This window comes from Lucilia sericata, unplaced genomic scaffold (assembly GCF_015586225.1).
Source record: "Lucilia sericata isolate MDLA Ls3-8-SP2 unplaced genomic scaffold, ASM1558622v1 Contig001348F_arrow, whole genome shotgun sequence".
In the NCBI taxonomy this organism is placed as follows: Eukaryota; Metazoa; Arthropoda; class Insecta; order Diptera; family Calliphoridae; genus Lucilia; species Lucilia sericata.
In genome coordinates this window covers 64,565-86,884 of record NW_023995292.1, presented here as the reverse complement: position 1 = coordinate 86,884, position 22,320 = coordinate 64,565, and positions in this window count along the sequence as shown.

Sequence of the window (22,320 nt, the reverse complement as noted above, 5' to 3'; positions counted from 1 at the left end):
TAACAGTCGTTTATACATCTTTTTATTGCATTTAGTTGCCATTTGTTTTGGTATATAATTTATTGCATAATGTATTTTTAGAAGACGGCCAATTGGATAGATCGATAGAATTATTTTCCCAGGTTTAAAAAGGCGGTAATTTGAGGTTCCGATATGGTTGTGAATAACTTTGACAGTTTTCATGCTATGACAGTCATTTATGCATCATTTTAAAGCATTATGATTGCACTTTAATTTGGTATATCATTTGTGGCACAATGTGTTCGTCTAAAAAATGGTCAATTTGAAGGATCGGTAGAATTATTGTTCTATGTTTAAAAACGCGGTAATTTGAGGTTCCGATATGGTTGCAAATAACTTTGACAGTTTTCATGCTAGGGCAATAGTTTATGCATCATTTTAAAGCATTACAGTTGCACTTTATTTTGGTGTATAATTTGTGGCATAATGAATTTTTACAAAAGTTGGATAGATCGGTATATTTATTGGTACAGGTTTAAAAATGCGGTAATTCAAGGCTCCGATATGGTTGCAAATAACTTTTATAGTTTTCATGTTATAACAGTCGTTTATATATCTTTTTATTGCATTATAGTTGCCATTTGTTTTGGTATATAATTTATTGCATAATATATTTTAGAAAATGGCCAATTGGATAGATCGGTAGAATTATTTTCACAGCTTTAAAAAGGCGGTAATTTGAGGTTCCGATATGGTTGCAATAACATTGACAGTTTTCATGCTATGACAGTCATTTATGCTTCATTTTAAAGCATTATGATTGCACTTTAATATGGTATATAATTTGTAGCATAATGTGTATTTTTACTAATTGGTGCAATTTGATAGATCGGTAGAATTATTGTTCTATGTTTAATAAACGCGGTAATCTGAGGTTCCGATATGGCTGCAATTAACTTTGGCAGTTTTCGTGCTAGGACAGTCGTTTATGCACCATTTTAAAGCATTAAAATTGCCATTTGCTTTGGTATATAATTTATTGCATAATGTATTTTTAGGAAAACGGCCAATTGGATAAATCGGTAGAATTATTTTCCCAGGTTTAAAAACGCGGTAATTTGAGGTTCCGATATGGTTGTGAATAACTTTGACAGTTTTCATGCTATGACAGTCATTTATGCATCATTTTAAAGCATTACAGTTGCACTTTGTTTTTGTGTATAATTTGTGGCATAATGAATTTTTACAAAAATTGGATAGATCGGTATATTTATTGGTACAGGTTTAAAAATGCGGTAATTTAAGGCCCCGATATGGTTGCAAATAACTTTTATAGTTTTCATGTTATAACAGTCGTTTATACATCTTTTTATTGCATTTTAGTTGCCATTTGTTTTGGTATACAATCTATTGCATAATGTATTTTTAGAAGATGGCCAATTGGATAGATCGATAGAATTATTTTCCCAGGTTTAAAAAGGCGGTAATTTGAGGTTCCGATATGGTTGTGAATTACTTTGACAGTTTTCATGCTATGACAGTCATTTATGCATCAGTTTAGAGCATTATGATTGCACTTTAATTTGGTATATCATTTGTGGCATAATGTGTTCGTCTAAAAAATGGTCAATTGATGGATCGGTAGAATTATTGTTCTATGTTTAAAAACGCGGTAATTTGAGGTTCCGATATGGTTGCAAATAACTTTGACAGTTTTCATGCTAGGGCATTAGTTTACGCATCATTTTAAAGCATTACAGTTGCACTTTATTTTGGTGTATAATTTGTGGCATAATGAATTTTTACAAAAATTGGATAGATCGGTATATTTATTGGTACAGGTTCAAAAATGCGGTAATTTAAGGCTCCGATATGGTTGCAAATACCTTTTATAGTTTTCATGTTATAACAGTCGTTTATATATCTTTTTATTGCATTATAGTTGCCATTTGCTTTGGTATATAACTTATTCCATAATGTATTTTTGGAAAATGGCCAATTGGATAGATCGGTAGAATTATTTTCACAGCTTTAAAAACGCGGTAGTTTGAGGTTCCGATATGGCTGCAAATAACATTGACAGTTTTCACGCTATGACAGTCATTTATGCATCATTTTAAAGCATTATGATTGCACTTTAATATCGTATATCATTTGTAGCATAATGTGTATTTTTAAAAATTGGTCAATTTGATAGATCGGTAGAATTATTGTTCTATGTTTAATAAACGCAGTAATCTGAGGTTCCGATATGGTTGCAATTAACTTTGGCAGTTTTCGTGCTAGGACAGTCGTTTATGCACCATTTTAAAGCATTAAAATTGCCATTTGTTTTGGTATATAATTTATTGCATAATGTATTTTTAGAAAATGGCCAATTGGATAGATCGGTAGAATTATTTTCCCAGGTTTAAAAAGGCGGTAATTTGAGGTTCCGATATGGTTGTGAATAACTTTGACAGTTTTCATGCTATGACAGTCATTTATGCATCATTTTAAAGCATTATGATTGCACTTTAATTTGGTATATCATTTGTGGCACAATGTGTTCGTCTAAAAAATGGTCAATTTGAAGGATCGGTAGAATTATTGTTCTATGTTTAAAAACGCGGTAATTTGAGGTTCCGATATGGTTGCAAATAACTTTGACAGTTTTCATGCTAGGGCAATAGTTTATGCATCATTTTAAAGCATTACAGTTGCACTTTATTTTGGTGTATAATTTGTGGCATAATGAATTTTACAAAAGTTGGATAGATCGGTATATTTATTGGTACAGGTTTAAAAATGCGGTAATTCAAGGCTCCGATATGGTTGCAAATAACTTTTATAGTTTTCATGTTATAACAGTCGTTTATATATCTTTTTATTGCATTATAGTTGCCATTTGTTTTGGTATATAATTTATTGCATAATATATTTTTAGAAAATGGCCAATTGGATAGATCGGTAGAATTATTTTCACAGCTTTAAAAAGGCGGTAATTTGAGGTTCCGATATGGTTGCAAATAACATTGACAGTTTTCATGCTATGACAGTCATTTATGCTTCATTTTAAAGCATTATGATTGCACTTTAATATGGTATATAATTTGTAGCATAATGTGTGTTTTTACTAATTGGTGAATTTGATAGATCGGTAGAATTATTGTTCTATGTTTAATAAACGCGGTAATCTGAGGTTCCGATATGGCTGCAATTAACTTTGGCAGTTTTCGTGCTAGGACAGTCGTTTATGCACCATTTTAAAGCATTAAAATTGCCATTTGTTTTATTGCATAATGTATTTTTAGAAAATGGCCAATTGGATAGATCGGTAGAATTATTTTCCCAGGTTTAAAAAGGCGGTAATTTGAGGTTCCGATATGGTTGTGAATAACTTTGACAGTTTTCATGCTATGACAGTCATTTATGCATCATTTTAAAGCATTATGATTGCACTTTAATATGGTATATAATTTGTAGAATAATGTGTGTTTTTACAAATTGGTCAATGTGATAGATCGGTAGAATTATTGTTCTATGTTTAATAAAAGCAGTAATCTGAGGTTCCGATATGGTTGTGAATAACTTTGACAGTTTACATGCTATGACAGTCATTTATGCATCATTTTAAAGCATTATGATTGCACTTTAATTTGGTATATCATTTGTGGCATAATGTGTTCGTCTAAAAAATGGTCAATTTGATGGATCGGTAGAATTATTGTTCTATGTTTAAAAACGCGGCAATTTGAGGTTCCGATATGGCTGCAAATAACTTTGACAGTTTTCATGCTAGGGCAATAGTTTATGCATCATTTTAAAGCATTACAGTTGCACTTTATTTTGGTGTATAATTTGTGGCATAATGAATTTTTACAAAAGTTGGATAGATCGGTATATTTATTGGTACAGGTTTAAAAATGCGGTAATTCAAGGCTCCGATATGGTTGCAAATAACTTTTATAGTTTTCATGTTATAACAGTCGTTTATATATCTTTTTATTGCATTATAGTTGCCATTTGTTTTGGTATATAATTTATTGCATAATATATTTTTAGAAAATGGCCAATTGGATAGATCGGTAGAATTATTTTCACAGCTTTAAAAAGGCGGTAATTTGAGGTTCCGATATGGTTGCAAATAACATTGACAGTTTTCATGCTATGACAGTCATTTATGCTTCATTTTAAAGCATTATGATTGCACTTTAATATGGTATATAATTTGTAGCATAATGTGTGTTTTTACTAATTGGTGAATTTGATAGATCGGTAGAATTATTGTTCTATGTTTAATAAACGCGGTAATCTGAGGTTCCGATATGGCTGCAATTAACTTTGGCAGTTTTCGTGCTAGGACAGTCGTTTATGCACCATTTTAAAGCATTAAAATTGCCATTTGCTTTGGTATATAATTTATTGCATAATGTATTTTTGGAAAACGGCCAATTGGATAAATCGGTAGAATTATTTTCCCAGGTTTAAAAACGCGGTAATTTGAGGTTCCGATATGGTTGTGAATAACTTTGACAGTTTTCATGCTATGACAGTCATTTATGCATCATTTTAAAGCATTACAGTTGCACTTTGTTTTTGTGTATAATTTGTGGCATAATGAATTTTTACAAAAATTGGATAGATCGGTATATTTATTGGTACAGGTTTAAAAATGCGGTAATTTAAGGCCCCGATATGGTTGCAAATAACTTTTATAGTTTTCATGTTATAACAGTCGTTTATACATCTTTTTATTGCATTTTAGTTGCCATTTGTTTTGGTATACAATCTATTGCATAATGTATTTTTAGAAGATGGCCAATTGGATAGATCGATAGAATTATTTTCCCAGGTTTAAAAAGGCGGTAATTTGAGGTTCCGATATGGTTGTGAATTACTTTGACAGTTTTCATGCTATGACAGTCATTTATGCATCAGTTTAGAGCATTATGATTGCACTTTAATTTGGTATATCATTTGTGGCATAATGTGTTCGTCTAAAAAATGGTCAATTTGATGGATCGGTAGAATTATTGTTCTATGTTTAAAAACGCGGTAATTTGAGGTTCCGATATGGTTGCAAATAACTTTGACAGTTTTCATGCTAGGGCAATTAGTTTACGCATCATTTTAAAGCATTACAGTTGCACTTTATTTTGGTGTATAATTTGTGGCATAATGAATTTTTACAAAAATTGGATAGATCGGTATATTTATTGGTACAGGTTCAAAAATGCGGTAATTTAAGGCTCCGATATGGTTGCAAATAACTTTTATAGTTTTCATGTTATAACAGTCGTTTATATATCTTTTTATTGCATTATAGTTGCCATTTGCTTTGGTATATAACTTATTGCATAATATATTTTTAGAAAATGGCCAATTGGATAGATCGGTAGAATTATTTTCACAGCTTTAAAAAGGCGGTAGTTTGAGGTTCCGATATGGTTGCAAATAACATTGACAGTTTTCATGCTATGACAGTCATTTATGCATCATTTTAAAGCATTATGATTGCACTTTAATATGGTATATCATTTGTAGCATAATGTGTATTTTTACAAATTGGTCAATTTGATAGATCGGTAGAATTATTGTTCTATGTTTAATAAACGCAGTAATCTGAGGTTCCGATATGGTTGCAATTAACTTTGGCAGTTTTCGTGCTAGGACAGTCGTTTATGCACCATTTTAAAGCATTAAAATTGCCATTTGTTTTGGTATATAATTTATTGCATAATGTATTTTAGAAAATGGCCAATTGGATAGATCGGTAGAATTATTTTCCCAGGTTTATAAAGGCGGTAATTTGAGGTTCCGATATGGTTGTGAATAACTTTGACAGTTTTCATGCTATGACAGTCATTTATGCATCATTTTAAAGCATTATGATTGCACTTTAATTTGGTATATCATTTGTGGCACAATGTGTTCGTCTAAAAAATGGTCAATTTGAATGGATCGGTAGAATTATTGTTCTATGTTTAAAAACGCGGTAATTTGAGGTTCCGATATGGTTGCAAATAACTTTGACAGTTTTCATGCTAGGGCAATAGTTTATGCATCATTTTAAAGCATTACAGTTGCACTTTATTTTGGTGTATAATTTGTGGCATAATGAATTTTTACAAAAGTTGGATAGATCGGTATATTTATTGGTACATGTTTAAAAATGCGGTAATTCAAGGCTCCGATATGGTTGCAAATAACTTTTATAGTTTTCATGTTATAACAGTCGTTTATATATCTTTTTATTGCATTATAGTTGCCATTTGTTTTGGTATATAATTTATTGCATAATATATTTTTAGAAAATGGCCAATTGGATAGATCGGTAGAATTATTTTCACAGCTTTAAAAAGGCCGTAATTTGAGGTTCCGATATGGTTGCAAATAACATTGACAGTTTTCAAGCTATGACAGTCATTTATGCTTCATTTTAAAGCATTATGATTGCACTTTAATATGGTATATAATTTGTAGCATAATGTGTGTTTTTACTAATTGGTGAATTTGATAGATCGGTAGAATTATTGTTCTATGTTTAATAAACGCGGTAATCTGAGGTTCCGATATGGCTGCAATTAACTTTGGCAGTTTTCGTGTGGCATAATGAATTTTTACAAAAATTGGATAGATCGGTATATTTATTGGTACAGGTTTAAAAATGCGGTAATTTAAGGCCCCGATATGGTTGCAAATAACTTTTATAGTTGTCATGTTATACATCTTTTTATTGCATTTTAGTTGCCATTTGTTTTGGTATATAATTTATTGCATAATGTATTTTCAGAAGATGGCCAATTGGATAGATCGATAGAATTATTTTCCCAGGTTTAAAAAGGCGGTAATTTGAGGTTCCGATATGGTTGTTAATTACTTTGACAGTTTTCATGCTATGACAGTCATTTATGCATCAGTTTAGAGCATTATGATTGCACTTTAATTTGGTATATCATTTGTGGCATAATGTGTTCGTCTAAAAAATGGTCAATTTGATGGATCGGTAGAATTGGTTGCAAATAACTTTTATAGTTTTCATGTTATAACAGTCGTTTATACATCTTTTATTGCATTTTAGTTGCCATTTGTTTTGGTATATAATTTATTGCATAATGTATTTTCAGAAGATGGCCAATTGGATAGATCGATAGAATTATTTTCCCAGGTTTAAAAAGGCGGTAATTTGAGGTTCCGATATGGTTGTGAATAACTTTGACAGTTTTCATGCTATGACAGTCATTTATGCATCATTTTAAAGCATTATGATTGCACTTTAATTTGGTATATCATTTGTGGCACAATGTGTTCGTCTAAAAAATGGTCAATTTGAAGGATCGGTAGAATTATTGTTCTATGTTTAAAAACGCGGAAATTTGAGGTTCCGATATGGTTGCAAATAACTTTGACAGTTTTCATGCTAGGGCAATAGTTTATGCATCATTTTAAAGCATTACAGTTGCACTTTATTTTGGTGTATAATTTGTGGCATAATGAATTTTTACAAAAGTTGGATAGATCGGTATATTTATTGGTACAGGTTTAAAAATGCGGTAATTCAAGGCTCCGATATGGTTGCAAATAACTTTTATAGTTTTCATGTTATAACAGTCGTTTATATATCTTTTTATTGCATTATAGTTGCCATTTGTTTTGTTATATAATTTATTGCATAATATATTTTTAGAAAATTGCCAATTGGATAGATCGGTAGAATTATTTTCACAGCTTTAAAAAGGCGGTAATTTGAGGTTCCGATATGGTTGCAAATAACATTGACAGTTTTCATGCTATGACAGTCATTTATGCATCATTTTAAAGCATTATGATTGCACTTTAATATGGTATATAATTTGTAGCATAATGTGTGTTTTTACAAATTGGTCAATTTGATAGATCGGTAGAATTATTGTTCTATGTTTAATAAAAGCAGTAATCTGAGGTTCCGATATGGTTGCAATTAACTTTGGCAGTTTTCGTGCTAGGACAGTCGTTTATGCACCATTTTAAAGCATTAAAATTGCCATTTGTTTTGGTATATAATTTATTGCATAATGTATTTTTAGAAAATGGCCAATTGGATAGATCGGTAGAATTATTTTCCCTGGTTTAAAAAGGCGGTAAGTTGAGGTTCCGATATGGTTGTGAATAACTTTGACAGTTTTCATGCTATGACAGTCATTTATGCATCATTTTAAAGCATTATGATTGCACTTTAATTTGGTATATCATTTGTGGCACAATGTGTTCGTCTAAAAAATGGTCAATTTGATGGATCGGTAGAATTATTGTTCTATGTTTAAAAACGCGGTAATTTGAGGTTCCGATATGGTTGCAAATAACTTTGACAGTTTTCATGCTAGGGCAATAGTTTATGCATCATTTTAAAGCATTACAGTTGCACTTTATTTTGGTGTATAATTTGTGGCATAATGCATTTTTGCAAAAGTTGGATAGATCGGTATATTTATTGGTACAGGTTCAAAAATGCGGTAATTCAAGGAATATGGTTGCAAATAACTTTTATAGTTTTCATGTTATAACAGTCGTTTATATATCTTTTTATTGCATTATAGTTGCCATTTGTTTTGGTATATAATTTACTGCATAATATATTTTTAGAAAATTGCCAATTGGATAGATCGGTAGAATTATTTTCACAGCTTTAAAAAGGCGGTAATTTGAGGTTCCAATATGGTTGCAAATAACATTGACAGTTTTCATGCTATGACAGTCATTTATGCATCATTTTAAAGCATTATGATTGCACTTTAATATGGTATATCATTTGTAGCATAATGTGTATTTTTACAAATTGGTCAATTTGATAGATCGGTAGAATTATTGTTCTATGTTTAATAAACGCAGTAATCTGAGGTTCCGATATGGTTGCAATTAACTTTGGCAGTTTTCGTGCTAGGACAGTCGTTTATGCACCATTTTAAAGCATTAAAATTGCCATCTGTTTTTTGTATATAATTTATTGCATAATGTATTTTCAGAAAATGGCCAATTGGATAGATCGGTAGAATTATTTTCCCAGGTTTATAAAGGCGGTAATTTGAGGTTCCGATATGGTTGTGAATAACTTTGACAATTTTCATGCTATGACAGTCATTTATGCATCATTTTAAAGCATTATGATTGCACTTTAATTTGGTATATCATTTGTGGTACAATGTGTTCGTCTAAAAAATGGTCAATTTGATGGATCGGTAGAATTATTGTTCTATGTTTAAAAACGCGGTAATTTGAGGTTCCGATATGGTTGCAAATAACTTTGACAGTTTTCATGCTAGGGCAATAGTTTATGCATCATTTTAAAGCATTACAGTTGCACTTTATTTTGGTGTATAATTTGTGGCATAATGAATTTTTACAAAAGTTGGATAGATCGGTATATTTATTGGTACAGGTTTAAAAATGCGGTAATTCAAGGCTCCGATATGGTTGCAAATAACTTTTATAGTTTTCATGTTATAACAGTCGTTTATATATCTTTTTATTGCATTATAGTTGCCATTTGTTTTGGTATATAATTTATTGCATAATATATTTTTAGAAAATTGCCAATTGGATAGATCGGTAGAATTATTTTCACAGCTTTAAAAAGGCCGTAATTTGAGGTTCCGATATGGTTGCAAATAACATTGACAGTTTTCAAGCTATGACAGTCATTTATGCTTCATTTTAAAGCATTATGATTGCACTTTAATATGGTATATAATTTGTAGCATAATGTGTGTTTTTACTAATTGGTGAATTTGATAGATCGGTAGAATTATTGTTCTATGTTTAATAAACGCGGTAATCTGAGGTTCCGATATGGCTGCAATTAGCTTTGGCAGTTTTCGTGTGGCATAATGAATTTTTACAAAAATTGGATAGATCGGAATATTTATTGGTACAGGTTTAAAAATGCGGTAATTTAAGGCCCCGATATGGTTGCAAATAACTTTTATAGTTGTCATGTTATACATATTTTTATTGCATTTTAGTTGCCATTTGTTTTGGTATATAATTTATTGCATAATGTATTTTCAGAAGATGGCCAATTGGATAGATCGATAGAATTATTTTCCCAGGTTTAAAAAGGCGGTAATTTGAGGTTCCGACATGGTTGTGAATTACTTTGACAGTTTTCATGCTATGACAGTCATTTATGCATCATTTTAAAGCATTATGATTGCACTTTAATATGGTATATAATTTGTAGCATAATGTGTGTTTTTACAAATTGGTCAATTTGATAGATCGGTAGAATTATTGTTCTATGTTTAATAAAAGCAGTAATCTGAGGTTCCGATATGTTTGCAATTAACTTTGGCAGTTTTCGTGCTAGGACAGTCGTTTATGCACCATTTTAAAGCATTAAAATTGCCATTTGTTTTGGTATATAATTTATTGCATAATGTATTTTTAGAAAACGGCCAATTGGATAAATCGGTAGAATTATTTTCCCAGGTTTAAAAATGCGGTAATTTGAGGTTCCGATATGGTTGTGAATAACTTTGACAGTTTTCATGCTATGACAGTCATTTATGCATCATTTTAAAGCATTACAGTTGCACTTTGTTTTTGTGTATATTTTGTGGCATAATGAATTTTTACAAAAATTGGATAGATCGGTATATTTATTGGTACAGGTTTAAAAATGCGGTAATTTAAGGCCCCGATATGGTTGCAAATAACTTTTATAGTTTTCATGTTATAACAGTCGTTTATACATCTTTTTATTGCATTTTAGTTGCCAGTTGTTTTGGTATATAATTTATTGCATAATGTATTTTTAGAAGATGGCCAATTGGATAGATCGATAGAATTATTTTCCCAGGTTTAAAAAGGCGGTAATTTGAGGTTCCGATATGGTTGTGAATAACTTTGACAGTTTTCATGCTATGACAGTCATTTATGCATCATTTTAAAGCATTATGATTGCACTTTAATTTGGTATATCATTTGTGGCACAATGTGTTCGTCTAAAAAATGGTCAATTTGAAGGATCGGTAGAATTATTGTTCTATGTTTAAAAACGCGGTAATTTGAGGTTCCGATATGGTTGCAAATAACTTTGACAGTTTTCATGCTAGGGCAATAGTTTATGCATCATTTTAAAGCATTAAAGTTGCACTTTATTTTGGTGTATAATTTGTGGCATAATGAATTTTTACAAAAGTTGGATAGATCGGTATATTTATTGGTACAGGTTTAAAAATGCGGTAATTCAAGGCTCCGATATGGTTGCAAATAACTTTTATAGTTTTCATGTTATAACAGTCGTTTATATATCTTTTTATTGCATTATAGTTGCCATTTGTTTTGGTATATAATTTATTGCATAATATATTTTTAGAAAATTGCCAATTGGATAGATCGGTAGAATTATTTTCACAGCTTTAAAAAGGCGGTAATTTGAGGTTCCGATATGGTTGCAATTGACTTTGGCAGTTTTCGTGCTAGGACAGTCGTTTATGCACCATTTTAAAGCATTAAAATTGCCATTTGTTTTGGTATATAATTTATTGCATAATGTATTTTTAGAAAATGGCCAATTGGATAGAATGGTAGAATTATTTTCACAGCTTTAAAAAGGCGGTAATTTGAGGTTCCGATATGGTTGCAAATAACTTTGACAGTTTTCGTGCTATGACAGTCATTTATGCATCATTTTAAAGCATTATGATTGCACTTTAATTTGGTGTATCATTTGTGGCACAATGTGTTCGTCTAAAAAATGGTCAATTTGAAGGATCGGTAGAATTATTGTTCTATGTTTAAAAACGCGGTAATTTGAGGTTCCGATATGGTTGCAAATAACTTTGACAGTTTTCATACTAGGGCAATAGCTTATGCATCATTTTAAAGCATTACAGTTGCACTTTATTTTGGTGTATAATTTGTGGCATAATGAATTTTTACAAAAGTTGGATAGATCGGTATATTTATTGGTACAGGTTTAAAAATGCGGTAATTCAAGGCTCCGATATGGTTGCAAATAACTTTTATAGTTTTCATGTTATAACAGTCGTTTATATATCTTTTTATTGCATTATAGTTGCCATTTGTTTTGGTATATAATTTATTGCATAATATATTTTTAGAAAATTGCCAATTGGAAAGATCGGTAGAATCATTTTCACAGCTTTAAAAAGGCGGTAATTTGAGGTTCCGATATGGTTGCAAATAACATTGACAGTTTTCATGCTATGACAGTCATTTATGCTTCATTTTAAAGCATTATGATTGCACTTTAATATGGTATATAATTTGTAGCATAATGTGTGTTTTTACTAATTGGTGAATTTGATAGATCGGTAGAATTATTGTTCTATGTTTAATAAACGCGGTAATCTGAGGTTCCGATATGGCTGCAATTAACTTTGGCAGTTTTCGTGCTAGGACAGTCGTTTATGCACCATTTTAAAGCATTAAAATTGCCATTTGTTTTGGTATATAATTTATTGCATAATGTATTTTTAGAAAACGGCCAATTGGATAAATCGGTAGAATTATTTTCCCAGGTTTAAAAACGCGGTAATTTGAGGTTCCGATATGGTTGCAAATAACTTTGACAGTTCTCATGCTAGGGCAATAGTTTATGCATCATTTTAAAGCATTACAGTTGCGCTTTATTTTGGTGTATAATTTGTGGCATAATGAATTTTTACAAAAGTTGGATAGATCGGTATATTTATTGGTACAGGTTTAAAAATGCGGTAATTCAAGGCTCCGATATGGTTGCAAATAACTTTTATAGTTTTCATGTTATAACAGTCGTTTATATATCTTTTTATTGCATTATAGTTGCCATTTGTTTTGGTATATAATTTATTGCATAATATATTTTTAGAAAATTGCCAATTGGATAGATCGGTAGAATTATTTTCACAGCTTTAAAAAGGCGGTAATTTGAGGTTCCGATATACATTGACAGTTTTCATGCTATGACAGTCATTTATGCATCATTTTAAAGCATTATGATTGCACTTTAATATGGTATATAATTTGTAGCATAATGTGTGTTTTTACTAATTGGTGAATTTGATAGATCGGTAGAATTATTGTTCTATGTTTAATAAACGCGGTAATCTGAGGTTCCGATATGGCTGCAATTAACTTTGGCAGTTTTCGTGCTAGGACAGTCGTTTATGCACCATTTTAAAGCATTAAAATTGCCATTTGTTTTGGTATATAATTTATTGCATAATGTATTTTTAGAAAATGGCCAATTGGATAGATCGGTAGAATTATTTTCCCAGGTTTAAAAAGGCGGTAATTTGAGGTTCCGATATGGTTGTGAATAACTTTGACAGTTTTCATGCTCTGCCAGTCATTTATGCATCATTTTAAAGCATTATGATTGCACTTTAATTTGGTATATCATTTGTGGCACAATGTGTTCGTCTAAAAAATGGTCAATTTGAAGGATCGGTAGAATTATTGTTCTATGTTTAAAAACGCGGTAATTTGAGGTTCCGATATGGTTGCAAATAACTTTGACAGTTTTCATGCTAGGGCAATAGCTTATGCATCATTTTAAAGCATTACAGTTGCACTTTGTTTTTGTGTATAATTTGTGGCATAATGAATTTTTACAAAAATTGGTTAGATCGGTATATTTATTGGTACAGGTTTAAAAATGCGGTAATTCAAGGCTCCGATATGGTTGCAAATAACTTTTATAGTTTTCATGTTATAACAGTCGTTTATATATCTTTTTATTGCATTATAGTTGCCATTTGTTTTGGTATATAATTTATTGCATAATATATTTTTAGAAAATTGCCAATTGGATAGATCGGTAGAATTATTTTCACAGCTTTAAAAAGGCGGTAATTTGAGGTTTGGTGTATAATTTGTGGCATAATGAATTTTTACAAAAGTTGGATAGATCGGTATATTTATTGGTACAGGTTTAAAAATGCGGTAATTCAAGGCTCCGATATGGTTGCAAATAACTTTTATAGTTTTCATGTTATAACAGTCGTTTATATATCTTTTTATTGCATTATAGTTGCCATTTGTTTTGGTATATAATTTATTGCATAATATATTTTTAGAAAATTGCCAATTGGATAGATCGGTAGAATTATTTTCACAGCTTTAAAAAGGCGGTAATTTGAGGTTCCGATATGGTTGCAATTGACTTTGGCAGTTTTCGTGCTAGGACAGTCGTTTATGCACCATTTTAAAGCATTAAAATTGCCATTTGTTTTGGTATATAATTTATTGCATAATGTATTTTTAGAAAATGGCCAATTGGATAGATCGGTAGAATTATTTTCACAGCTTTAAAAAGGCGGTAATTTGAGGTTCCGATATGGTTGCAAATAACTTTGACAGTTTTCGTGCTATGACAGTCATTTATGCATCATTTTAAAGCATTATGATTGCACTTTAATTTGGTGTATCATTTGTGGCACAATGTGTTCGTCTAAAAAATGGTCAATTTGAAGGATCGGTAGAATAATTGTTCTATGTTTAAAAACGCGGTAATTTGAGGTTCCGATATGGTTGCAAATAACTTTGACAGTTTTCATACTAGGGCAATAGCTTATGCATCATTTTAAAGCATTACAGTTGCACTTTATTTTGGTGTATAATTTGTGGCATAATGAATTTTTACAAAAGTTGGATAGATCGGTATATTTATTGGTACAGGTTTAAAAATGCAGTAATTCAAGGCTCCGATATGGTTGCAAATAACTTTTATAGTTTTCATGTTATAACAGTCGTTTATATATCTTTTTATTGCATTATAGTTGCCATTTGTTTTGGTATATAATTTATTGCATAATATATTTTTAGAAAATTGCCAATTGGATAGATCGGTAGAATCATTTTCACAGCTTTAAAAAGGCGGTAATTTGAGGTTCCGATATGGTTGCAAATAACATTGACAGTTTTCATGCTATGACAGTCATTTATGCTTCATTTTAAAGCATTATGATTGCACTTTAATATGGTATATAATTTGTAGCATAATGTGTGTTTTTACTAATTGGTGAATTTGATAGATCGGTAGAATTATTGTTCTATGTTTAATAAACGCGGTAATCTGAGGTTCCGATATGGCTGCAATTAACTTTGGCAGTTTTCGTGCTAGGACAGTCGTTTATGCACCATTTTAAAGCATTAAAATTGCCATTTGTTTTGGTATATAATTTATTGCATAATGTATTTTTAGAAAACGGCCAATTGGATAAATCGGTAGAATTATTTTCCCAGGTTTAAAAACGCGGTAATTTGAGGTTCCGATATGGTTGCAAATAACTTTGACAGTTCTCATGCTAGGGCAATAGTTTATGCATCATTTTAAAGCATTACAGTTGCGCTTTATTTTGGTGTATAATTTGTGGCATAATGAATTTTTACAAAAGTTGGATAGATCGGTATATTTATTGGTACAGGTTTAAAAATGCGGTAATTCAAGGCTCCGATATGGTTGCAAATAACTTTTATAGTTTTCATGTTATAACAGTCGTTTATATATCTTTTTATTGCATTATAGTTGCCATTTGTTTTGGTATATAATTTATTGCATAATATATTTTTAGAAAATTGCCAATTGGATAGATCGGTAGAATTATTTTCACAGCTTTAAAAAGGCGGTAATTTGAGGTTCCGATATGCTTGCAAATAACATTGACAGTTTTCATGCTATGACAGTCATTTATGCATCATTTTAAAGCATTATGATTGCACTTTAATATGGTATATAATTTGTAGCATAATGTGTGTTTTTACTAATTGGTGAATTTGATAGATCGGTAGAATTATTGTTCTATGTTTAATAAACGCGGTAATCTGAGGATCCGATATGGCTGCAATTAACTTTGGCAGTTTTCGTGCTAGGACAGTCGTTTATGCACCATTTTAAAGCATTAAAATTGCCATTTGTTTTGGTATATAATTTATTGCATAATGTATTTTTAGAAAATGGCCAATTGGATAGATCGGTAGAATTATTTTCCCAGGTTTAAAAAGGCGGTAATTTGAGGTTCCGATATGGTTGTGAATAACTTTGACAGTTTTCATGCTCTGCCAGTCATTTATGCATCATTTTAAAGCATTATGATTGCACTTTAATTTGGTATATCATTTGTGGCACAATGTGTTCGTCTAAAAAATGGTCAATTTGAAGGATCGGTAGAATTATTGTTCTATGTTTAAAAACGCGGTAATTTGAGGTTCCGATATGGTTGCAAATAACTTTGACAGTTTTCATGCTAGGGCAATAGCTTATGCATCATTTTAAAGCATTACAGTTGCACTTTGTTTTTGTGTATAATTTGTGGCATAATGAATTTTTACAAAAATTGGTTAGATCGGTATATTTATTGGTACAGGTTTAAAAATGCGGTAATTTAAGGCCCCGATATGGTTGCAAATAACTTTTATAGTTTTCATGTTATAACAGTCGTTTATACATCTTTTTATTGCATTTTAGTTGCCATTTGTTTTGGTATATAATTTATTGCATATTATATTTTTAGAAAATTGCCAATTGGATAGATCGGTAGAATTATTTTCACAGCTTTAAAAAGGCGGTAATTTGAGGTTCCGATATGGTTGCAAATAACATTGACAGTTTTCATGCTATGACAGTCATTTATGCATCATTTTAAAGCATTATGATTGCACTTTAATATGGTATATAATTTGTAGCATAATGTGTGTTTTTACAAATTGGTCAATTTGATAGATCGGTAGAATTATTGTTCTATGTTTAATAAAAGCAGTAATCTGAGGTTCCGATATGGTTGCAATTAACTTTGGCAGTTTTCGTGCTAGGACAGTCGTTTATGCACCATTTTAAAGCATTAAAATTGCCATTTGTTTTGGTATATAATTTATTGCATAATGTATTTTTAGAAAATGGCCAATTGGATAGATCGGTAGAATTATTTTCCCAGGTTTAAAAAGGCGGTAATTTGAGGTTCCGATATGGTTGCAAATAACTTTGACAGTTTTCATGCTATGACAGTCATTTATGCATCATTTTAAAGCATTATGATTGCACTTTAATTTGGTATATCATTTGTGGCACAATGTGTACGTCTAAAAAATGGTCAATTTGAAGGATCGGTAGAATTATTGTTCTATGTTTAAAAACGCGGTAATTTGAGGTTCCGATATGGTTGCAAATAACTTTGACAGTTTTCATGCTAGGGCAATAGTTTATGCATCATTTTAAAGCATTACAGTTGCACTTTATTTTGGTGTATAATTTGTGGCATAATGAATTTTTACAAAAGTTGGATAGATCGGTATATTTATTGGTACAGGTTTAAAAATGCGGTAATTCAAGGCCCCGATATGGTTGCAAATAACTTTTATAGTTTTCATGTTATAACAGTCGTTTATATATCTTTTTATTGCATTATAGTTGCCATTTGTTTTGGTATATAATTTATTTCATAATATATTTTTAGAAAATTGCCAATTGGATAGATCGGTAGAATTATTTTCACTGCTTTAAAAAGGCGGTAATTTGAGGTTCCGATATGGTTGCAAATAACATTGTCAGTTTTCATGCTATGACAGTCATTTATGCATCATTTTAAAGCATTATGATTGCACTTTAATATGGTATATAATTTGTAGCATAATGTGTGTTTTTACAAATTGGTCAATTTGATAGATCGGTAGAATTATTGTTCTATGTTTAATAAAAGCAGTAATCTGAGGTTCCGATATGGTTGCAATTAACTTTGGCAGTTTTCGTGCTAGGACAGTCGTTTATGCACCATTTTAAAGCATTAAAATTGCCATTTGTTTTGGTATATAATTTATTGCATAATGTATTTTTAGAAAATGGCCAATTGGATAGATCGGTAGAATTATTTTCCCAGGTTTAAAAAGGCGGTAATTTGAGGTTCCGATATGGTTGTGAATAACTTTGACAGTTTTCATGCTATGACAGTCATTTATGCATCAGTTTAGAGCATTATGATTGCACTTTAATTTGGTATATCATTTGTGGCATAATGTGTTCGTCTAAAAAATGGTCAATTTGATGGATCGGTGCTAGGACAGTCGTTTATGCACCATTTTAAAGCATTAAAATTGCCATTTGTTTTGGTATATAATTTATTGCATAATGTATTTTTAGAAAATGGCCAATTGGATAGATCGGTAGAATTATTTTCCCAGGTTTAACAAGGCGGTAATTTGAGGTTTTGACAGTTTTCATGCTATGACAGTCATTTATGCATCATTTTAAAGCATTATGATTGCACTTTAATTTGGTATATCATTTGTGGCACAATGTGTACGTCTAAAAAATGGTCAATTTGAAGGATCGGTAGAATTATTGTTCTATGTTTAAAAACGCGGTAATTTGAGGTTCCGATATGGTTGCAAATAACTTTGACAGTTTTCATGCTAGGGCAATAGTTTATGCATCATTTTAAAGCATTACAGTTGCACTTTATATTGGTGTATAATTTGTGGCATAATGAATTTTTACAAAAGTTGGATAGATCGGTATATTTATTGGTACAGGTTTAAAAATGCGGTAATTCAAGGCCCCGATATGGTTGCAAATAACTTTTATAGTTTTCATGTTATAACAGTCGTTTATATATCTTTTTATTGCATTATAGTTGCCATTTGTTTTGGTATATAATTTATTTCATAATATATTTTTAGAAAATTGCCAATTGGATAGATCGGTAGAATTATTTTCACTGCTTTAAAAAGGCGGTAATTTGAGGTTCCGATATGGTTGCAAATAACATTGTCAGTTTTCATGCTATGACAGTCATTTATGCATCATTTTAAAGCATTATGATTGCACTTTAATATGGTATATAATTTGTAGCATAATGTGTGTTTTTACAAATTGGTCAATTTGATAGATCGGTAGAATTATTGTTCTATGTTTAATAAAAGCAGTAATCTGAGGTTCCGATATGGTTGCAATTAACTTTGGCAGTTTTCGTGCTAGGACAGTCGTTTATGCACCATTTTAAAGCATTAAAATTGCCATTTGTTTTGGTATATAATTTATTGCATAATGTATTTTTAGAAAATGGCCAATTGGATAGATCGGTAGAATTATTTTCCCAGGTTTAAAAAGGCGGTAATTTGAGGTTCCGATATGGTTGTGAATAACTTTGACAGTTTTCATGCTATGACAGTCATTTATGCATCAGTTTAGAGCATTATGATTGCACTTTAATTTGGTATATCATTTGTGGCATAATGTGTTCGTCTAAAAAATGGTCAATTTGATGGATCGGTAGAATTATTGTTCTATGTTTAAAAACGCGGTAAATTGAGGTTCCGATATGGTTGCAAATAACTTTGACAGTTTTCATGCTAGGGCAATAGTTTATGCATCATTTTAAAGCATTACAGTTGCACTTTATTTTGGTGTATAATTTGTGGCATAATGAATTTTTACAAAAGTTGGATAGATCGGTATATTTATTGGTACAGGTTTAAAAATGCGGTAATTCAAGGCTCCGATATGGTTGCAAATAACTTTTATAGTTTTCATGTTATAACAGTCGTTTATATATCTTTTTATTGCATTATAGTTGCCATTTGTTTTGGTATATAATTTATTGCATAATATATTGTTAGAAAATTGCCAATTGGATAGATCGGTAGAATTATTTTCACAGCTTTAAAAACGCGGTAATTTGAGGTTCCGATATGGTTGCAAATAACATTGACAGTTTTCATGCTATGACATGATTTAAGCTTCATTTTAAAGCATTATGATTGCACTTTAATATGGTATATAATTTGTAGCATAATGTGTGTTTTTACTAATTGGTGAATTTGATAGATCGGTAGAATTATTGTTCTATGTTTAATAAACGCGGTAATCTGAGGTTCCGATATGGCTGCAATTAACTTTGGCAGTTTTCGTGCTAGGACAGTCGTTTATGCACCATTTTAAAGCATTAAAATTGCCATTTGTTTGGTATATAATTTATTGCATAATGTATTTTTAGAAAACGGCCAATTGGATAAATCGGTAGAATTATTTTCCCAGGTTTAAAAACGCGGTAATTTGAGGTTCCGATATGGTTGTGAATAACTTTGACAGTTTTCATGCTATGACAGTCATTTATGCATCATTTTAAAGCATTACAGTTGCACTTTGTTTTTGTGTATAATTTGTGGCATAATGAATTTTTACAAAAGTTGGATAGATCGGTATATTTATTGGTACAGGTTTAAAAATGCGGTAATTTAAGGCCCCGATATGGTTGCAAATAACTTTTATAGTTTTCATGTTATAACAGTCGTTTATACATCTTTTTATTGCATTTTAGTTGCCATTTGTTTTGGTATATAATTTATTGCATAATGTATTTTTAGAAGATGGCCAATTGGATAGATCGATAGAATTATTTTCCCAGGTTTAAAAAGGCGGTAATTTGAGGTTCCGATATGGTTGTGAATAACTTTGACAGTTTTCATGCTATGACAGTCATTTATGCATCATTTTAAAGCATTAAGCATTGCTCTTTAATTTGGTATATCATTTGTGGCACAGTGTGTTCGTCTAAAAAATGGTCAATTTGAAGGATCGGTAGAATTATTGTTCTATGTTTAAAAACGCGGTAATTTGAGGTTCCGATATGGTTGCAAATAACTTTGACAGTTTTCATGCTAGGGCAATAGTTTATGCATCATTTTAAAGCATTACAGTTGCACTTTATTTTGGTGTATAATTTGTGGCATAATGAATTTTTACAAAAGTTGGATAGATCGGTATATTTATTGGTACAGGTTTAAAAATGCGGTAATTCAAGGCTCCGATATGGTTGCAAATAACTTTTATAGTTTTCATGTTATAACAGTCGTTTATATATCTTTTTATTGCATTATAGTTGCCATTTGTTTTGGTATATAATTTATTGCATAATATATTTTTAAAAATTGCCAATTGGATAGATCGGTAGAATTATTTTCACAGCTTTAAAAAGGCGGTAATTTGAGGTTCCGATATGGTTGCAAATAACATTGACAGTTTTCATGCTATGACAGTCATTTATGCATCATTTTAAAGCATTATGATTGCACTTTAATATGGTATATAATTGTAGCATAATGTGTGTTTTTACAAATTGGTCAATTTGATAGATCGGTAGAATTATTGTTCTATGTTTAATAAAAGGAGTAATCTGAGGTTCCGATATGGTTGCAATTAACTTTGGCAGTTTTCGTGCTAGGACAGTCGTTTATGCACCATTTTAAAGCATTAAAATTGCCATTTGTTTTGGTATATAATTTATTGCATAATGTATTTTTAGAAGATGGCCAATTGGATAGATCGATAGAATTATTTTCCCAGGTTTAAAAACGCGGTAATTTGAAGTTCCGATATGGTTGTGAATAACTTTGACAGTTTTCATGCTATGACAGTCATTTATGCATCATTTTAAAGCATTACAGTTGCACTTTGTTTTTGTGTATATTTTGTGGCATAATGAATTTTTACAAAAATTGGATAGATCGGTATATTTATTGGTACAGGTTTAAAAATGCGGTTCTTTTGGTATATAATTTATCGCATAATGTATTTTAAGAAAATGGCCAATTGGATAGATCGGTAGAATTATTTTCCCAGGTTTAAAAAGGCGGTAATTTGAGGTTCCGATATGGTTGTGAATAACTTTGACAGTTTTCATGCTATGACAGTCATTTATGCATCAGTTTAGAGCATTATGATTGCACTTTAATTTGGTATATCATTTGTGGCACTATGTGTTCGTCTAAAAAATGGTCAATTTGAAGGATCGGTAGAATTATTTTCACAGCTTTAAAAAGGCGGTCATTTGAGGTTCCGATATGGTTGGAAATAACATTGACAGTTTTCATGCTATGACAGTCATTTATGCTTCATTTTAAAGCATTATGATTGCACTTTAATATGGTATATAATTTGTAGCATAATGTGTGTTTTTACTAATTGGTTAATTTGATAGATCGGTAGAATTATTGTTCTATGTTTAACAAACGCGGTAATCTGAGGTTCCGATATGGCTGCAATTAACTTTGGCAGTTTTCGTGCTAGGACAGTCGCTTATGCACCATTTTAAAGCATTAAAATTGCCATTTGTTTTGGTATATAATTTGTTGCATAATGTATTTTTAGAAAACTTCCAATTGGATAAATCGGTAGAATTATTTTCCCAGGTTTAAAAACGCGGTAATTTGAGGTTCCGATATGGTTGTGAATAACTTTGACAGTTTTCATGCTATGACAGTCATCTATGCATCATTTTAAAGCATTACAGTTGCACTTTGTTTTTGTGTATAATTTGTGGCATAATGAATTTTTACAAAAATTGGATAGATCGGTATATTTATTGGTACAGGTTTAAAAATGCGGTAATTTAAGACCCCGAT